The sequence below is a fragment of the Theobroma cacao genome, chromosome 2, assembly GCF_053813885.1.
Source record: "Theobroma cacao isolate CCN51 chromosome 2, ASM5381388v1, whole genome shotgun sequence".
Taxonomy (NCBI): Eukaryota; Viridiplantae; Streptophyta; class Magnoliopsida; order Malvales; family Malvaceae; genus Theobroma; species Theobroma cacao.
Genome location: NC_142640.1, coordinates 39,834,158 through 39,851,441, shown reverse-complemented (window position 1 = coordinate 39,851,441; position 17,284 = coordinate 39,834,158). Strand labels below are relative to the sequence as shown.

The window sequence follows — 17,284 nt, the reverse complement described above, 5'->3', positions numbered from 1 at the left end:
GCAGTTTTGTTCCGTACGCATGTAGCAAGAGTTATTCTGTCTGTGTGCGTAAAGCAATTGCTTGCACATGGTAAGTGTGGTACATAGGTTGCTTGCATGCACCAAGCTGGCACTTGACAAGCATCAAGCTTGTGTGTGGCAAGTGACAAGTGACAAATGGCAAGCATAAATCAAGCTTGTGCAAAAAAAGCATCAACCTTGCACGTGGAAAGTCGAAAGCTTGTGCGCGAAGTCACAAGCGACAAGCCGTAATACTGCATGTGGCAAGCTTCGAGGTTGTGCGTCACTAATGACCAGCGTAAGCTTGCGCACAGCTAACAATTACCTACAAGCTTGCATGTGGCTAGAGGCAAGTAACAAGATACTAGGTTGTGACAATCATTAGAAAATACTTCCACAAGATGCTTTATATCTCCATAAAAATAAATTTATTCAAGAAAGACTTGAGAAGATGTTCGTCATGAATGTTGTTGCCCCCTAAGTGAAATAAAATAGGAAGAAAAAAAGTGTAGAACAATTTTATAGTCCACTTTCATGGTTGCCATTTTCTGTCACAACATGTAGAGCATTTGGAGTGTATTTTCAAGCACATACACTTTTCAAAGTGTAGATTCCTTCTCTGTTGTGTTGGAAATCTTAGGTAAGGCTTTGGCAGTTGTAGATATTTCATGGATAAGTAAGTATTTCTCTAGAAGAATTGAAGCTGATGTTACAGACTAGACCCTTACTTACATTGAAGAAATTGCTAAACAGTTTGTTTCATTAAAGAATTGTGAACAGGAGTTGCGAGAATAATTGAACGCTTTCTCCAATATCAAAAATATCAGCTCTTCTCCATAGGACTACATAGTTGACTAGACTTTTACTTACATTGCCGTTGCTTTAACTTTCTCATTTATTAGTTTTGTAGGCTAATATGAGTAATGCTATTCATATAAATATTTCAAATTGTTCCCACTTCACATTACTATATGCGGCCAAAGTAAAACTCTCAACTTTAATTAAGGAGCTTTCCTTTTAACCTGATGTAAAGAAAATTATTTCAACCCTATAAATAAGTAAAAAAGTTGTTGGGGGAAAAGGCATGCAATCAAATTACAACACGCAATGAAACTTGAGTGATATACTGAAAGGAATTTTTCCATAGAAACGCTTGGTGTGGGGATGGAAGCTAAAACTCAAGTTGATGCATCTGAGACTTTGTTTTGAGCTACAACATCAATAAGATGATGGTTACGCTATCAGAGATCCTTAATATTTTGCAGCAATAGAGGATTTGATAAAGACAAATAAGCCTACTATCATATTGATTGAAAAGGCAAGTGGCTTCAAGTTCAAGCCCAAGGGCAACAACAAGAAATAGAAGTTTAATGGCTCTTAGTTCTCCTAGCAGAGTAAAGGAGGAAATTTGAAGGTTGTTGAGAAAAACAAAATGTAAAGGAAATTATTTCCATTTCGGCACGCTTGGTCATTGAAAGAAGACTTTCCATCATTACTTGTCAACTTTAAAAAAGGAAAAACCTTCATTAAGTATGTTAATTATGCTTATTATATTGAGACGAATCTGACTATTGGTCCTTTTAATGACTAATGTGTAGATTCTGGCACAACTTCAACATTTTCAATATGTTATAAGGATTCAAGGTAATCTGGCAGCTAAATAAAGAAAAGTTGATCATGAATTGGGAATGGGTGCAACAGTTGTAATAGTATCCATAGAAACCTTGCCGTACTAGAAGGATAGTTCAACCTCCAACTAAATATACTTCATTAAATGAGATTTATCAAATAGAACTGGGTGAACCAAATCATGGTCCTTTACACATAAAGAAACTATGAAAGATAAAGATGTTGCTCAATGGTGAAAAGTCATAAAATCAGAGATAAACTCAATGTATTCAAATAGGGTATAAACCGTAGTGGATACACTGTAAGGTGTTAAGTCAATAGATATAAAAATGAAAATTATGACCCAGTTGAAAAGGTAGAGCCCTATAAAGTATGGCTAGTGGCAAAAGTTTATACTCATTAAGCTGGAAGTGATTATGAAGAAAGTCCACAAGGATTTTGTTACGGATTGCAGCACATTATGGTGATAAAGTTTGGTAAATAGATGTTAGAATCATTTTCTTGAATGGATATCTTCAAGAAGAAATTTACTTAGACCTATCTAAAGGTTTTGTATTCAAAGATTAATGATAACTCTATTTTATAAAGTTACTTGGTCATAATTTCCAATATATTTTGTCTAAGTTCTTAAGATTTAATTTAAATATTATGAGCTTTTAGCTATTTATTTTATTTTATTTAAATTGGGTTCAATTATGTTAAGTTTAGCTAGTGTTTAAGTTAAGTTTTATGTTTTTGTATATGTGCTTTGAAAAGAGGGCCTATTTAGTGAAGGAGATGCATTTTATATAACACCCCCAATTTTTTATGTAAATTAAGTAAACTAAAAATGAATTATAAATATGTGAAATCTTGAGGACATTCATGATATGCTATGTATGCCAAGTGTTTGAAAGTCATATACTGACACTTAGGTGAAATTTTGAGAAAATATGTGATAAATCTCATAGTTTGAGGTTTCGATCTAAGTTTGATGTTATGTTGTGAAATTTGTGTATGGGATTAAGTTAAATGAATGATTTGAGGTGTGATATTAACAGGGAATGATTTTAGAGTGTTAAACTTGGAATTTTGGAAAGTTTTGGAAGCTTAAAACTACTTATAGGGAAAATGTATCGATACATCCCCCAATGTATCAATATGTTCTTGGTATGAAAAACAATATGAGGTGTTCTAGAGGAATTCTATCTATACATTTTAGGATGTATCATTAGATTTGGCATAGGATAAACATGTATCAATACATTGCCTCAATGTATCGATACATTTAAAGCAGAGAGCACCCAGGACCATTCTGCCCAAAATGTATCGATATATTTCCTCGATGTATCGATACATTCAATCGAAATTAGGGCAAATGTATTGATACATTGCCAAATGCATCTATACATCACAGAAAAAAGGCAAAAATAAAAAGGGGTTCAAGCCATTTCACCCCATCTCTTTCTCTTAACTCTTTCCTTCCCTTTCTCTCTCTAAAAACCTAGAACCCTAACCCCCCAAATTGAGTTTCTGAGCCTTTTGAGGTCATTTGGAGCTTAGGAAACCATCTTGGAGGTAAGATTTAACTTTTTTACTAATTATTTTTTGCTTTAATCGGTTAATAACTTCGAAATATGATTTTCTCCATATTTGGTATTTTTCCTTTTTTGGCTTGGATTGGGGAATTTGAAGGTTAACTAGTTGGATTGCTAAGATTCGATTAATTGTGCAAAAACTGACATTTTTCAAAAGCTAGGTATAATTAACATTTCGATGTTCTGATATGTTGGAAAAGGATACGGAGTTAAGTCAACTCATTGGCAAGCTAGACGACTATTAGAAGCTAAGGATCGAAACTTGGCTGGGAGTACCTCTAATTTGTCACTATGAATGGGTTTAAATAAAATGCACGTAATGCATGATGCATAATAGATGCAGGACCATGTATTAGAATGAAATATCTATGCCTAGATGAAAAAACCTAGGCTAGAGAACAATATATGTGTATATGTATATATGCAAATTATATGTTATTGTATGTTGTGATGTGAGCCATAGGGGTGGCCTATGCTCTATGTGTCTAGAGGCTATGATGAACCCATAAGAGTAGATTACCTTAGGTGAATTGTAAAACCAGACCCTATAAACACATGTCAGGACATACATGCACTGAGTAGCATCTTATTACGTTAGAAAAGCACCTAAGAATAGACGAAACCCGATATTGTACCTAACGGTACACTTAAATTGATTTAACCTCGAACTAGTTCAAATAGGAATTGTATGATGAAATTTAATATTTTATAGTCAAGGAATGACTAAAAATGATTGTTCGGAGTTCGAGGGTTCATTAGGGGTAAAATTGAAAATTTTGATGTTTAGAGGCAAAAGTCGTCATTTTGCCACCTAAGATAATAATTTGCTCAGGGAGTGAAATTTTTGACCAAGATTAACTATTTGGAGTATAATTTAATGATAGGAAGTGAAAAAGTTTAATTCTGGTGATTTCTGGAGTATAGGGGCAAAATTGTAATTTTACCACTCGCGGACAAAATTTGAGATTTTGAGAGAATTTAGATCAAATTTGACAAATTGGAGAATGGTATGAGTATAAGGGATGAAAAATATGTCTATGGGTAATTTTTCAATTTTTTTGGCAAAAATGTAATTTTTCACTTTTACGGAGGTAAAAGTGTAAATTTCAAAAATTACTCCACCGAGACTTTGGATAAGTCTGAGAATTTTATCTAAGCTATGGATATGTGGGACAAGTGTATAGTGAAAATTTGGAAACAAATGGATGAAATTTTAAAAATGGGCCAATGGGAAAGTGACACGTGACATTTTTTAATGAAATAATATTATTTTAATGAAAAGTCAGCCCATTTAAACCCCATTTTAAGTGCTGGCTGGCCATAAGGAAGAACAAGAGAGGAAATAGAGAGGAAAGGAAGAAAAAAAAAAAAAACCAAAGAGAAACAAGAAAATTCAAAGGGGAATTCGCGTTTTTTGCCCGTTTACACGTCTAACGGTAAAATTTTTCGATTTTAGCTTGATTTCTACCTTTCCTATGGCTTTATTTCCATTTAGCATGCTTGAGGAGAGAGATCAAAAAGTGATATCAAGGGCTGGACGAAATTCTAGGGGAGAGAAATTGAAATTTTTAGGTTTTGATTTTTAGTTAAATTGATAGTTTTAGTTAGTTAAATGTGTTTAGAAATTAAATTGGGCAAGAAATCATTAATTTTTCACAATACCCACCCTTGGCTGAATCTGTAATGAGGTACAATGATGATGATCTGAAATTTATTCTAAGAGAAATGAAGAGAAAATGATGAAAAATGATTAAATGTGATAGAAAAACAAAGTAGAAAATTTACCGAGTTAATGTCCCATTTTTGGCCGAATTTTCCAAGGAAGGGAGTGAGCTGATTTTGTTGTTTTTAGAAGGTTATTGGCTGATATTTAATGGTTAGAAATATTGGAGAGAGAATGGGATGATTTAGAGCTAAAATGGAGCGCGTTAGCAATTTATCGGGCAAAGTACCAAAAATAGGTTAATACCGCGTTTAAACCGTTTTAGGCTATTGCATTTCATACCATGCATTAGTATAGGATTTAAGTTAATTATATAGTGATTTAGCATCAATGTGATGAATTGTGTAAATTTTTGTAATGTGTCTAGGAGGAAAGCCTTCCGAAAAAGGTAAAAAAGTCGTACCCGACGACTAGTGATCGGGGTGCTTAGAAAGCTTTTACTTTGTACAAACGGTGAGTAAACTTATTATTATTGTAAATTATCTAGAGTTTATTTTTAAATGCCCTTATGCATTTTATGAAATGAGAACGAGATTAAAACGAGATTTTTGATGTTTTAGGAATAAATGTGACAAATAAAAATGTATTGTATGGATTATGAAATTGAGTAATTGGAGGCTGCAAATTGACTTGAAAAATATATATTTTCCTAGGAATGGCTTATGAGAAATGAGTATATGTGGCTATATTTTGTGAGTGCATTGGGAAATTTATGTAAGTTGTTTTTACTATGCAGGCTGGATAAATAAATAAAAGCCGCGTTATATTGTCAAAATTTTATTAAAATTAGTGGGTTAGTCACTGTAGTGACGGGTTTCCGTGGACTGCCTATTAGAGGGGCACGGTAAACCCAGTTATATAGTTACTCCAGTTGTAAAGGCAATGAGGGTAACTCTCGGGGTAGTATTAGAGCTCACTTCACGTCGAACCCCCACGTGAATGTGTAACTCGGCCAACACCAAGGAATAGCTTGTTTTAAAAATAAAAATGTGTTTCACGTGTGAATATTTTGACACCCTTGGCGAACTCGGTTAGATGCCTAGGCCAAGGTATCCCCGAGGATTAGTTTTGGTTTGAGCCTTGTTTTAATAAAAGACATAAGCCTTAACAATTGTTTTGGTAAATTACAAATATTTTATGGTTTAAGAAATAAATTGGAAACATTATGAAATGGGTTGAAATTTGTTGTTTAAACTTGCCTCTATTTTACTCGCCTTTAGATATTTATGATAATGTCTGTTTACTCATTGGGATTTTATAATCTCACCACCCTCCTTTCCACCCATTTCAGGTTCAGTATAGACTGTAGATAGCTGATCTCATCGAGGACTACCATTGGATCTGTATTTTCCAAACCGTAGGTTCATTGTCCTCTTTACTTTTGTTTATTTGGGGGCCCTTTTGTTATTATAAATTAAATTAAATATTTTAGCTTACTGTATTTCAGTATGCATAAATTTATTTAGCTTTTACGCTATAAAAATTATTCACGTATAACTCTATAAATATTGTTTATAAGAAAATAGAATATTTCCCTTAATATTTCTTTTATTTTTTTATTATATTCAAATAACCGTAATTTTGTTTTAAATGAAGATTTTAGACTTTTAAACTCATTTTGAATATGAATTATGTGTTTTATACTTGTATATTACGTTTTAGCCAGTTTCAAAATTTTTGAAAAAAAATGACCAAAATACCCCTGTGTGGCGAAAATTTTATTTTGATTGTTTTTGATCTAAAATAGTGTATATTCTCTAAAAACTCAATATTTAACAACGATTTCTCACAGGAAAGGAAAGAAACTGATATGTAAGCCTTGCGGGGTTCCGGTTGGCATTCCGGATAATGAGTGTCAATCGGGACATCAAGGCGATTGTCATGGGCCTGAGGGAGGTTCCGGGTCGTGACATGAATGATATGTTGAGATGATTTGATTAAATGATGCATTGAAGATTTAGAGACACTTAGAACCTAATCGAACTTAAGACGATTGAAGCTTGATAAATGTGATTTGAGGTTTGATGAGAAAACTGTGAATGAAAAAGGCATGATGGCTTTATTTGTAGATTCGTGTTTTCATCCGAGGGATGAATACCGGATATTGATCTGATTTGTGGTTGAGTGGATTTCTATACCCCTATGACTGTGTGTGCTTGCAGGGATAATGGTAAGTAGGGACGGTGGCACTAATCCCACTTATGATTCCCACCTGTAGTGATTTGATGCCACCTGTCTGAGAGTAATCCGAGTGATGTCCACGTCGGGAGTTTACTGCAATCAATGATCTAATTCTCCACCAACTGCTTCAATGTTGTGCGTGATCTGTTCTCCACCTGTTACTTCTGCACATGCGTGATTATTTTCTTCACCAACGGCTTTGCCCTAAGCGTGATCCGATTCTCCTTCAATTGACCATCCTGTGTGATTTAACTGTATCCAGAAGAGGACCACTTGTTAATCTGATTTACTTATGACGTGAGATAGCCACGAAAAAGCTTAGATAAATATGATGTGATACTCCGACCATTAGAGTGTGCTGTGAAGAATGATTTAAATAACTTTGATTGGCTTTGAAGGTAAGCCTATTGATATGTGTAATGATCTTTGGAGACATTAAGGATGATGATATGCCCTCACATTAGATGTTTTAAGGATAATGATATGCCCTATATTCGGAGATGTTTGCTAAAACATCTAGATACAGGGATGGTGCATATATTTTATGTGTTTAATATACATATATATATGGGGTTTTTTATCTGCACCACTCACTGAGTATTATAGTAATCACTGAGTATTATAGTAATCACTAAGTATTATAGTACTCACTGAGTATTATAGTACTTACTCATTTGTAGACCATGTGTAAATAAATAGGCCACATAGTTGTATGGTAAACGTCGTCCCACGACAAACCAATTTTTGCATCTGGTAAGTCTCTGTTTTGATGTTTTCACTCCGCTGAGTCCGTCACAAGCTTCTGCATATGGTTGGCTTCGATATATGTAGGCACGATGTGGAACTTGTGTAAGGGTTGATATGTAAGAACTCGATTTGACTAGCCAATGCATGGCCTTATGTACATTTGTATGAATTATGTGCTAAAGATAATGTAGTACATTTGGTTTTATTGTAAATATATGTTTATGAAATCCCTTGGCTATGTGTTATATTTTTGGATTTTGAGACTTGCTCAAGTCTAGTGGGCTTGCCTGTTGGGCTCGTGTGTCGGTCATGACCCCGGGTTTGGGTCGTGACAAATTTGGTATCAAAGCGTCTAGGTTTTATAATAGTTTAAGTCATTCTATGTGTGTCAGCAAAGTGTCGAGAATTAATGTCACGACCCGGTACTCCCCTCGAGCCTGTGACAACCATCGCGGTGTCTCGATCAACACTTATTACCCAAAATATCAACCGAAATCCCGCAAGGCTTTAATATCAGTTTTTCATTTCCCCTGTGAGTAACTGTTGCCAAATATCATGTTCTAAAAGATTTTAAGCTATTTCCAACTTAAATCAATAAAAAAATGATTTATGTCTTACAAGGGCATTTTGGTCATTTTTCCCCAAAAATTTCGAAACCAGCTAAAAATATAGTATGCGAGTATAAAACACATAATTCATAATCAAAAATAAGTTTAAATGTCTAAAACCTTCATTTAAAATGAAATTATGACTATTTGAATATAATAAAAATATTTAATAAAATATTATATTTTCTTATAAAACAATATTTATAGAGTTACCGGTAAATAATTTTTGTAGCATAAAAGTTAAATAAATTCATACATACTGTAATACAGATAACCAAAGTATAAAATTTAATTTACAGTGACACGTGGGCCCACGAACGACCAAAAGTATCAAAATCGATAAACTTACAGTTTTTGAGGATGCAAGTCCAACTGTAGCCCCCAACAAAGTGGGCTATCTATCGACTATCCTGAGCCTGAAATGAATGAAAAGGAGGGTGGTGAGATTATATAATCTCAGTAAGTAAACAAATATCATCTAAAATATCTAAAGTTGAGTAAATAGAGACAGATAAAATAGATTAGCATAAAAATGATTCTCAGCATTTCAAACTCATTTTAATAAGATAAAATAGATTCATTTCACCAAAATAAACAACGAGGCTTATGATTTTCTGAAAAGTTTGGCTCGTGCCAAAATCATTCTCATACTCAGTTATCAGGGATACCTTGGCCGAGGGCTATCCCAACCAAGTCCGCCAAGTCTGTTAAAAATTTATTTATGCATAAATCATGTTTTTATTTTGAAAACATAGTCGTTCCTTGGCATTGGCTAAGCTCACCTTCACGTGGTGGTTTAGCGTGAAGTGAACTCTAAAGTGTTAACCTCATGAGTTATCCATCCGCACCTCTCATACTGAGGTAAAAATATAATAGGTTTACCGTGCCACTCTAATAGGCTGGTCCATGGAACCCGTCCACTGCAACGACCAATTTATAACCCACCAGTTCAATAAAATTCAACAACATGACATGGTAATTATTTTATTTTACAACCTCTCAAGGCAAATCAACAGTTCATACTTTTTCAGCACATTTACTAAATCCAACCACTCATGCCCACATTATCATAAGCCATTCAATTCAAACCATAATTTACAACACAGCAATTAGTCTCCAATTACTCCATTTTCAAAACCATCATTCAATTTCAAGACAATTTTATAAAATCATTTCATCAAATCACATTTTAATTACAAAACACAAAGATTTACCATTTAAACTCATTTTCCATAAAATCACAAAAATGAATTAAAATTCACTTCAGATAATCAAGATGATTATAAAGTTACTCACTATTTCGGGAGTCGAATTTCGAGTACTCCAATTCTTGATCCTCGGGTACTATCTCTTTACTTTTACAAGAATGCTCACCACCTAGACATAATGCACAATAAGCCATTTACTACATTTGTGCTAAACCGTTGTAAAACCAATTCAGGCTTTATACTAATGCATGAAATGAGATGTGAAATACTCGGGTAACTATCTAAATACGGTGTTCAATATAAATTCAATTCTGTACCTAAATAAAATGGTATTGGCCTAATTCGATCTATCACCCGATTAATTGGCCAATATGTCCAATTTAACTCTAATTAACTCCATTTTTCTTCTAATTATCCAAACCATCAAACACAAGTCAAATAGCTTGAAATATGGCAAAATCATCCTCACATTTTCTCTTGAAAAATTCAGCCATGGTGGGTGCATCAACACTATAATTTTTCCAGCTTGATTCTCACACCATAAATCACTAATTCCTAACCAAATCACTTGAAATAAAATCAAAATCATCATCAATATTCCACATGGAGAATTCTGCCAATGATGGGTGATGGGAGGAAGTGAATTTTTCTTACTTGATTTTCATGCTACACATCACTAACTAACTAAAAACACTAAAATACATTGAAATCTAACCAAATCAAGCATCAAAACCTCCCTCTAAGTGTTCAGCCAGCAAGGGATTCATCATGATTTCATGTGATTCAACCATGGAAAATAAGAAAAAATGCTTAAGAAAGAGAGATCTCAAGCTTAATTGAAAAAATCTTACCTTTTTTCACTTGTTTCCTTGAATTTTCACATTTTTCCCTTGAATTTTTTCACCTAGGGTTTTGTTCTTCCTTTTCTTCCATTGTTCTTGCTTTGGCCAGCCCTAAGAATGAGAAATTGGCTGGTTTTGTGCTAATTTATAAGGAAAATAATAAAGAAATAAAAGCTTGACACTTGTCACCTTACCATTGGTCCATTTTTAAATTCTTAACTATTAAGCTTTCTTTCTCCACCACATAAAATCCTTCAATTATCCATAATAATATTGGGTAAAATCCATGTGCTGGACAAGTGTTGGGTGGTATAAAATTTCAATTTTGCCCTTGGGGTGACAAAATGACTATTTTGCCCTTATGCTCGAAAAAATGTCAGAATTAAAATTTTTCACTTCTCAAACTCAAATTATACTCCAAATGATCAATCTTAGTCAAAAATTTCATCCAACACTCACATCTTATCCTCGGGTGGCAAAATGACCATTTTGCCCCTAGATCATGAAAATTTCAATTTGACTCCAAATCGATCCTCGAACTCCGAATCACCATTTTAAGTCATTCTAGGGTTTTACAATTCTCAATTTTATCTTAAAATCTCTATTTGGACTAGTTCGAGGCTTAATTCAAGTTAGTTGTACCATTTGATACATTGTCGTCCTTTAACGATTTTTGAGGTACCCAAGTAAGCAAACATGCATTCTTATGTAGGAATGGCATAATAAACATATTGTAAAGCCAGGCTTGACAATTAAATAAAGTCTTGTTCGTGGTTGGTGACTGCAGCACTAATTATGAATAAGAAGCTGCATGAACTCCCAAAGTTTTAGTAAGCCTACCCTTTGGATTTTGGAGTTATGATTATGAACATGGTTTGCTTCGTCTTGGTACAAAATGTTGCCTAAGATGAGAATTGCTTCAAGAGCCCTAGGAGAGCAAGATGGCCCAAATAAGCCTAAACCACCATGAGCGTCCATGTCAAGGAGTCATGGTAAGAGTAGAGCAACGAGATGCACTCAAAATGTAGAACCAAGTTATATGTACACTGGTGATCAGAATGCGAGAATCAAGGATGATTACCTTACAAGATGAAGTGTCACCTTAGAGGATTTGGCATCAAGGCTGTAAAGTTTGGCTCATGAATTTACTGAGTTCCGCAATAGAGACAAGGCACCATATGAGGAATGGGTTAATTCTAGTTTGCGAGATCCAGTTATGTGCCTCAGTGTGAACACCAAAAAAGGCTATTGAGGTCTCTTTGGCTGATTTTATGAAATTAAAGCCCCCATCATTTACTGGTTCAAATGTGGAAGAAGACCCGTAAAGGTTTTTGGAAGACATGGAATGTATTTGTTCAGCATTAGGATGCTCCATACATCGATTAGTGGAACTGGTTGGTTTCAGTCTCAAGGATGTGGCCAAAATATGGTTTGTTACCCTTAAAAAGAGTAAACCATTAGGGTTAGCACCAATCACATGGGAGGAACTTGTCCAAGCTTTTCTGGATCACTTCTTGCTTGAGAGCGTAAGAGATGTAAAGGCACAGAAGTTTAAGACTTTAAAATAGACCCCAAATATGACAGTGACAATTTATGATGTCCACTTCACCAACTCTCAAGATATGCTCCTGACTTGGTCTTAACTGAGCAAAAAATGATTAAGAGATTCATTCAAGGATTAATTGAGCCGCTGTTTAGAGTCTTAGCCACCTAAAGGTTTGCACCACATGCAACAGTGGTGGACGAGGCTAGAATGATTGAAACTAGGAAATTGGAATCTACAATGGAAAGAGGTAGTGGTCGAAGAGCTCGGACACAAGGTCATTAGGGTAGAAGAGATTCTAGCGCTGCTAGGAGTCCCATATTCATAAGCCATCAAAGTTGTGAGGAAACTACTCTTACGCGTCGGCCACTAAGAAATAGTGATTCGTTGAGCCCACCATATAGATGAGAGCAGTCTACAAAGCATTAAATCTGGGCCTCAAGTAGTGAAGTGTTTTATGTAACTCTTGTAATAAGGCACATGGTGAACTGTGCCACAAGGCAACGAGATTATGTTTCAAATATGGTCAGACCAGGCATTTGATGAGAGATTGCCCAATGCAGAGGTAAGCAGCAAAGGGTAACTACTAATATGAGAGACAAGTGGTGACTCTCACCTAGGATGGCACAAACTGATAAGAATACCAGAGGTGACAAAGGCAAGGGTATGGTTTCATCATCTCATGGTAGATCGACACAACCAGGTGATGAAAGTGGAGGTTAAGCACGTATATTTGCTTTGATACCTCAAAATGCTCAAACTTCCAATGCAGTGGTCACAAGTACACTTCTTATATGTGGTACCAAAGCATTAGTTCTATTTAATCCCGGATCAACACATTTCTTTGTGTCCCATACTTTGCATCGAAATTAGACCGATTTTGTAGTAACATGAATGAATCCCTAATTATGACTACTCCCTTAAAGGAGATATTTGTGGTAAAGTATGTGTATAAATCATGTATGATCTGCATAAAGGACAAGGATACGTTAGTAGACCTGGTGTTGCTGCTAACTTTGGTTTTTGATGTGATTTTGGACATGAACTGGTTAGTGTCTTGTTTTGCCAAGGTAGAATGCTAACACAAATTGGTGAAGTTTAAGTTCCTAGGGGAATCCTCATTTGTGATATACTAGCATGGTAGCCGATTGTCTGTGAAAGTTGTATCAGTTGTAGTCGTCGGACTGATGTTAAGGAAAAAAAGCCAAAGGTACTTGGCGATGACAAGAGATGCTTCAATGAAAGAAGAAAGTGTGGCTTTCATATCGGTAGTGGGTGAGTATCTAAATGTATTTCCAGATGAATTGCTTGGATTGCCTCTTGAACAAAAAATTAAATTTTGTATTGATCTAATTTTGAGTACACAGCCAATTTCGATACTTCCTTATCGAATGGCACCAACTAAGTTAAGGGAGCTAAAAGGGTAACTGGAGGACTTATTAAATAAGGGTTTTATTCATCCTAATGTGTTTCCTTGGGGAGTTCCAGTGCTATTCATGAAAAAGAAAGATAGTAGCCTTCGGTTATACATTGACTACCAACAATTGAATAAAGTCACTGTGAAGAATAAATATCCACTCTCGAGGATTGATAATTTGTTTGATCAATTACATGGTGCCATGTGCTTCTCTAAGATTGACTTACACTCGGGGTATCACTATTTGAGAATAGGAGAATGTGATGTACCCAAGACAGTGTTCCACACACATTATGGACATTATGAATTTTTAGTGATATCGTTTGGACTCACTAATGCACCCGCAATGTTTATGGACTTGATGAACAAAGTCTTTTTGGCATATTTGGATAAATTTGTAGTCATACTCACAGAAGACATATTGGTGTATTCTAAGAGCCCGGAGGAACATGCACAACAGTTCAGGAATGTACTTCAAACTTGAGAGAGCATAGGTTATATGCTAAATTTTCAAAATGTGAGTTTGGGCTGAGTAAAGTCAGTTTCTTAAGACATGTTGTGTCTGAACAAGGGGTACAAGCGGATCCTAGTAAGGTGGAAGCTATGGAGAATTGGCCAAGGCTAATGTTTGTAATTGAGATTAGAAGTTTTTTAGGCTTAATTGGATATTACAGACGATTTGTACAAGATTTCTCTAAGATCACATCCCCTTTGACAAGACTGACTCAAAAAGGAGTCAAGTTCGACTGGTCTGATGTTTGTGAGGCTAGTTTTCAGAAGCTTAAAGCCTACCTTACTTCCGCACCTATGTTAAGCCTACCATGTGGTTTCGAAGGCTACACCATGTATTGTGATGCATCACAGGTTGGATTAGGTTGCGTATTGATGTAAAATGGGAAGGTCATAGCATACACTACACGATAATTAAAGAGGCATGAACAGAATTATCCTATGCACGATCTAGATATGGCAATGATCGTATTTGTCTTAAATATTTGGAGACATTACTTGTATTGAGAGACTTGCGAAATATATACAAATCACAAGACCTTGAAGTATATTTCAATAAAGAGATTTGAATCTAAGATCGCAGTACCTAAGCAAGGAAAGTCGCAATGCCCAATGAAAAAGGAAAAATCCTTAAGTTGTTGACTTCTATTTAGCCTTGAACTTGAGCTCTATTTACTTCCCTTTCGAAAAGCACAAAAAAGCATAAATTAAGCTAAAGTTTTCTGGAAAAAAAAAAGCATTAAAGCTAGCAAGGAAGCAAGGAAAGCAAGGAAGATTGCAGATCAAAAGCATGATAAATATTAAAGTTCTTTCTTTTCTTGTTATCTTTATACTTTCTTATTTGGTTTTAATGGTTAAATTTCCTTTTTGGATGATGTTTACATACATTATTTCAAACTAAGTTTTTAATGTAGAATTACAACTGAACTCAATGCATGATCTGAGTTTTTAATATTCTTTTTTGGTTATGATTGATACTGTTTGAGTTGTTTATTTCAATCTTGTTCTTAATGCGTCTGATTGATTGGCCACCAATTAGATTGATTTGGAAACCTAAACGAAATTGAGAAAGGGAGTTTAGAGTAAGCCATGGTTGAAATAGCATATGTTTAATATCAATTGCATGAAATGATTGACTTGATTCGCTTGTGGGGTAGACATACACTTACATGTTATATGTAGCTATAATTAGAGTATGTTCTTAATGAATCTTTCTTAATTTCAATTTGCATAGTTATATAGTCAATTGGTTGAGATAGATATGTTTATAAGAAACTTGAAGGAGACTTATAAATAAATTAGAACTCTAGGTTAACAACTCAAACTTATCTAGTATGTAAAGAGGGAATAAAAGAAATTCAAATGAAACATTGAAAGGATATTATGGTTCTAAAATTTTGATTAATTAATTCTAGTAAAATTATTTATTTTGCTTTCAGTTTTAGTTTTAATTTTAGTTTATTTAATTTTCAATAGTTTTAAATTCGGTTGTTTGGATAAGATTAAGTTGTTTTATTTTTAGAAATTAGCAAAAAGATTTTGTCAATTCTCAGTGGGAACGAGTTTTACATTCTACTATATTACTTGTTTATGATACATGCACTTACATGATAAAATCGACAGTAGTTAATAAACAAAGTGTGCAAATTGACAAAATCAATTTATGACTTAAAGCAAGCATCTCAAATTTGAAATATTTGCTTTAATAAGGTAATAAAATCATTTGATTTTTTACAAAATTTGGATGAATTGAGTATACAAAAAAATGTTAGCAACATTACATTTTTTGTTCTTTTTGTTGATGATATACTACTTATTGGGATTAATATAAGTGCATTGTCATCAACAAATATTTGGTTATCTAATCACTTCGCTATGAGGGACCTTGGTGAAGCATCCTATATGTTCTAATCAAATTGTTTAAAGACCAAAAGAAAAGATTGTTTGGATCTTCTCAAACCAATTACATTGACAAGATATTGATCAAGTTTAGCATGCATAATTTGAAGAAAAAGTTTCTACCCTTTAGACATGGAATTCATCTCTCCAAAAGAATGTCATATAAATCCCAAGAGAAAAGAGAGGAGATAAGAAACTATCTTTATGCATCTGTAGGAGGAAGTCTCATGTATGTCATGCTATGCACTAGGTTGGATATTTCTTATGCAATTGGCATGGTGAGTAGATACTAATCTAATCCCTACTTAAATGTTGGACAATGGTAAAACACATAGTGAAATATTTGAATCGAACTAAGTACTATTGTTTTATGTTTGGTGAAAAAAAAATAGACTATACAGATTTAGATTTTCAATTAGATGTGGATGATCAAAAAAAGTCAACATCTGAGTTTGTTTTCACTTTGGGTAATGGAGCAATAATGAGAAGTTGCAACCACAATGCTAGTGTGAATTCCACCACTAAAGTAAAGTATATCACTTCAAGTAAAGTTGCAATAAAAGTTATATGGATTTTGAAACTCCTATAAGAGTGTGGAGTTGTTCCCTTTATAAATTCTCCCATTACTTAATGTTAAGTAGAGCAATAGCACATGTTGTGGAGCCAAGAGCTCACCAGAACAAAGCACATAGAGCACAAATTCTACTTAATTCATGGTGTTATACACAGAAGAGATGTTACAATAGCTAGGTTGTTTCAGTCGAAAATGTGGTAGATCCATTGATAAAATTTTTGTCACAAAAAGTGTTTGAAAAGCACCTAGAATCAATTAGTATGAAATATGTGTATGATTGGTTTTAAGTGCCAGTGGGAGATTATTATACATATACCCCTAAAAACTAACTATTTATTTACTTATTAGATAAATAAATTGTTGTATTAATTATTATTTCACATATATTATATTTTAATAGATGTTTTATTAATTTGTGACATACAATATGATCATCAATTATTTGGCGCCATTGAAGCAAAACTATGTTAATAGTAGGTTTTAAAAAAAAAAAACTATGTTAATAGTAGTTGATGAACTATTAAGCAAGGAGTTATAATTCTTCAGCTACATGCTTACGAAAATTTTTCTAGGCTATAAATGTGACAAAATGTCCAAAGCCTACATATATTATACCTCTATCAAAAGATAAAAATGTTTTAACTTTGCCACTGGGATGATAATTTTAAAGAAAATGAGTGGGTATAGTGTATTAGACACATATATTGACCAGAATCTAATTAAAGAACACCATATAAGCTTATCACTGTCAATAATTAAAGAGAAGTTTTATTACAATTTGTTAAGTTTTCCTATGCTTGAGAGTTTGATATATTTTATTTAGTAT

General features: G+C 34.0%; 1 pseudogene; it reads left to right on the top strand.

Moving 5' to 3' along the window:
* Positions 1 to 17,284, top strand: part of LOC148764260 (uncharacterized) — a 99,935-nt pseudogene that overhangs the window by 56,848 nt on the left and 25,803 nt on the right.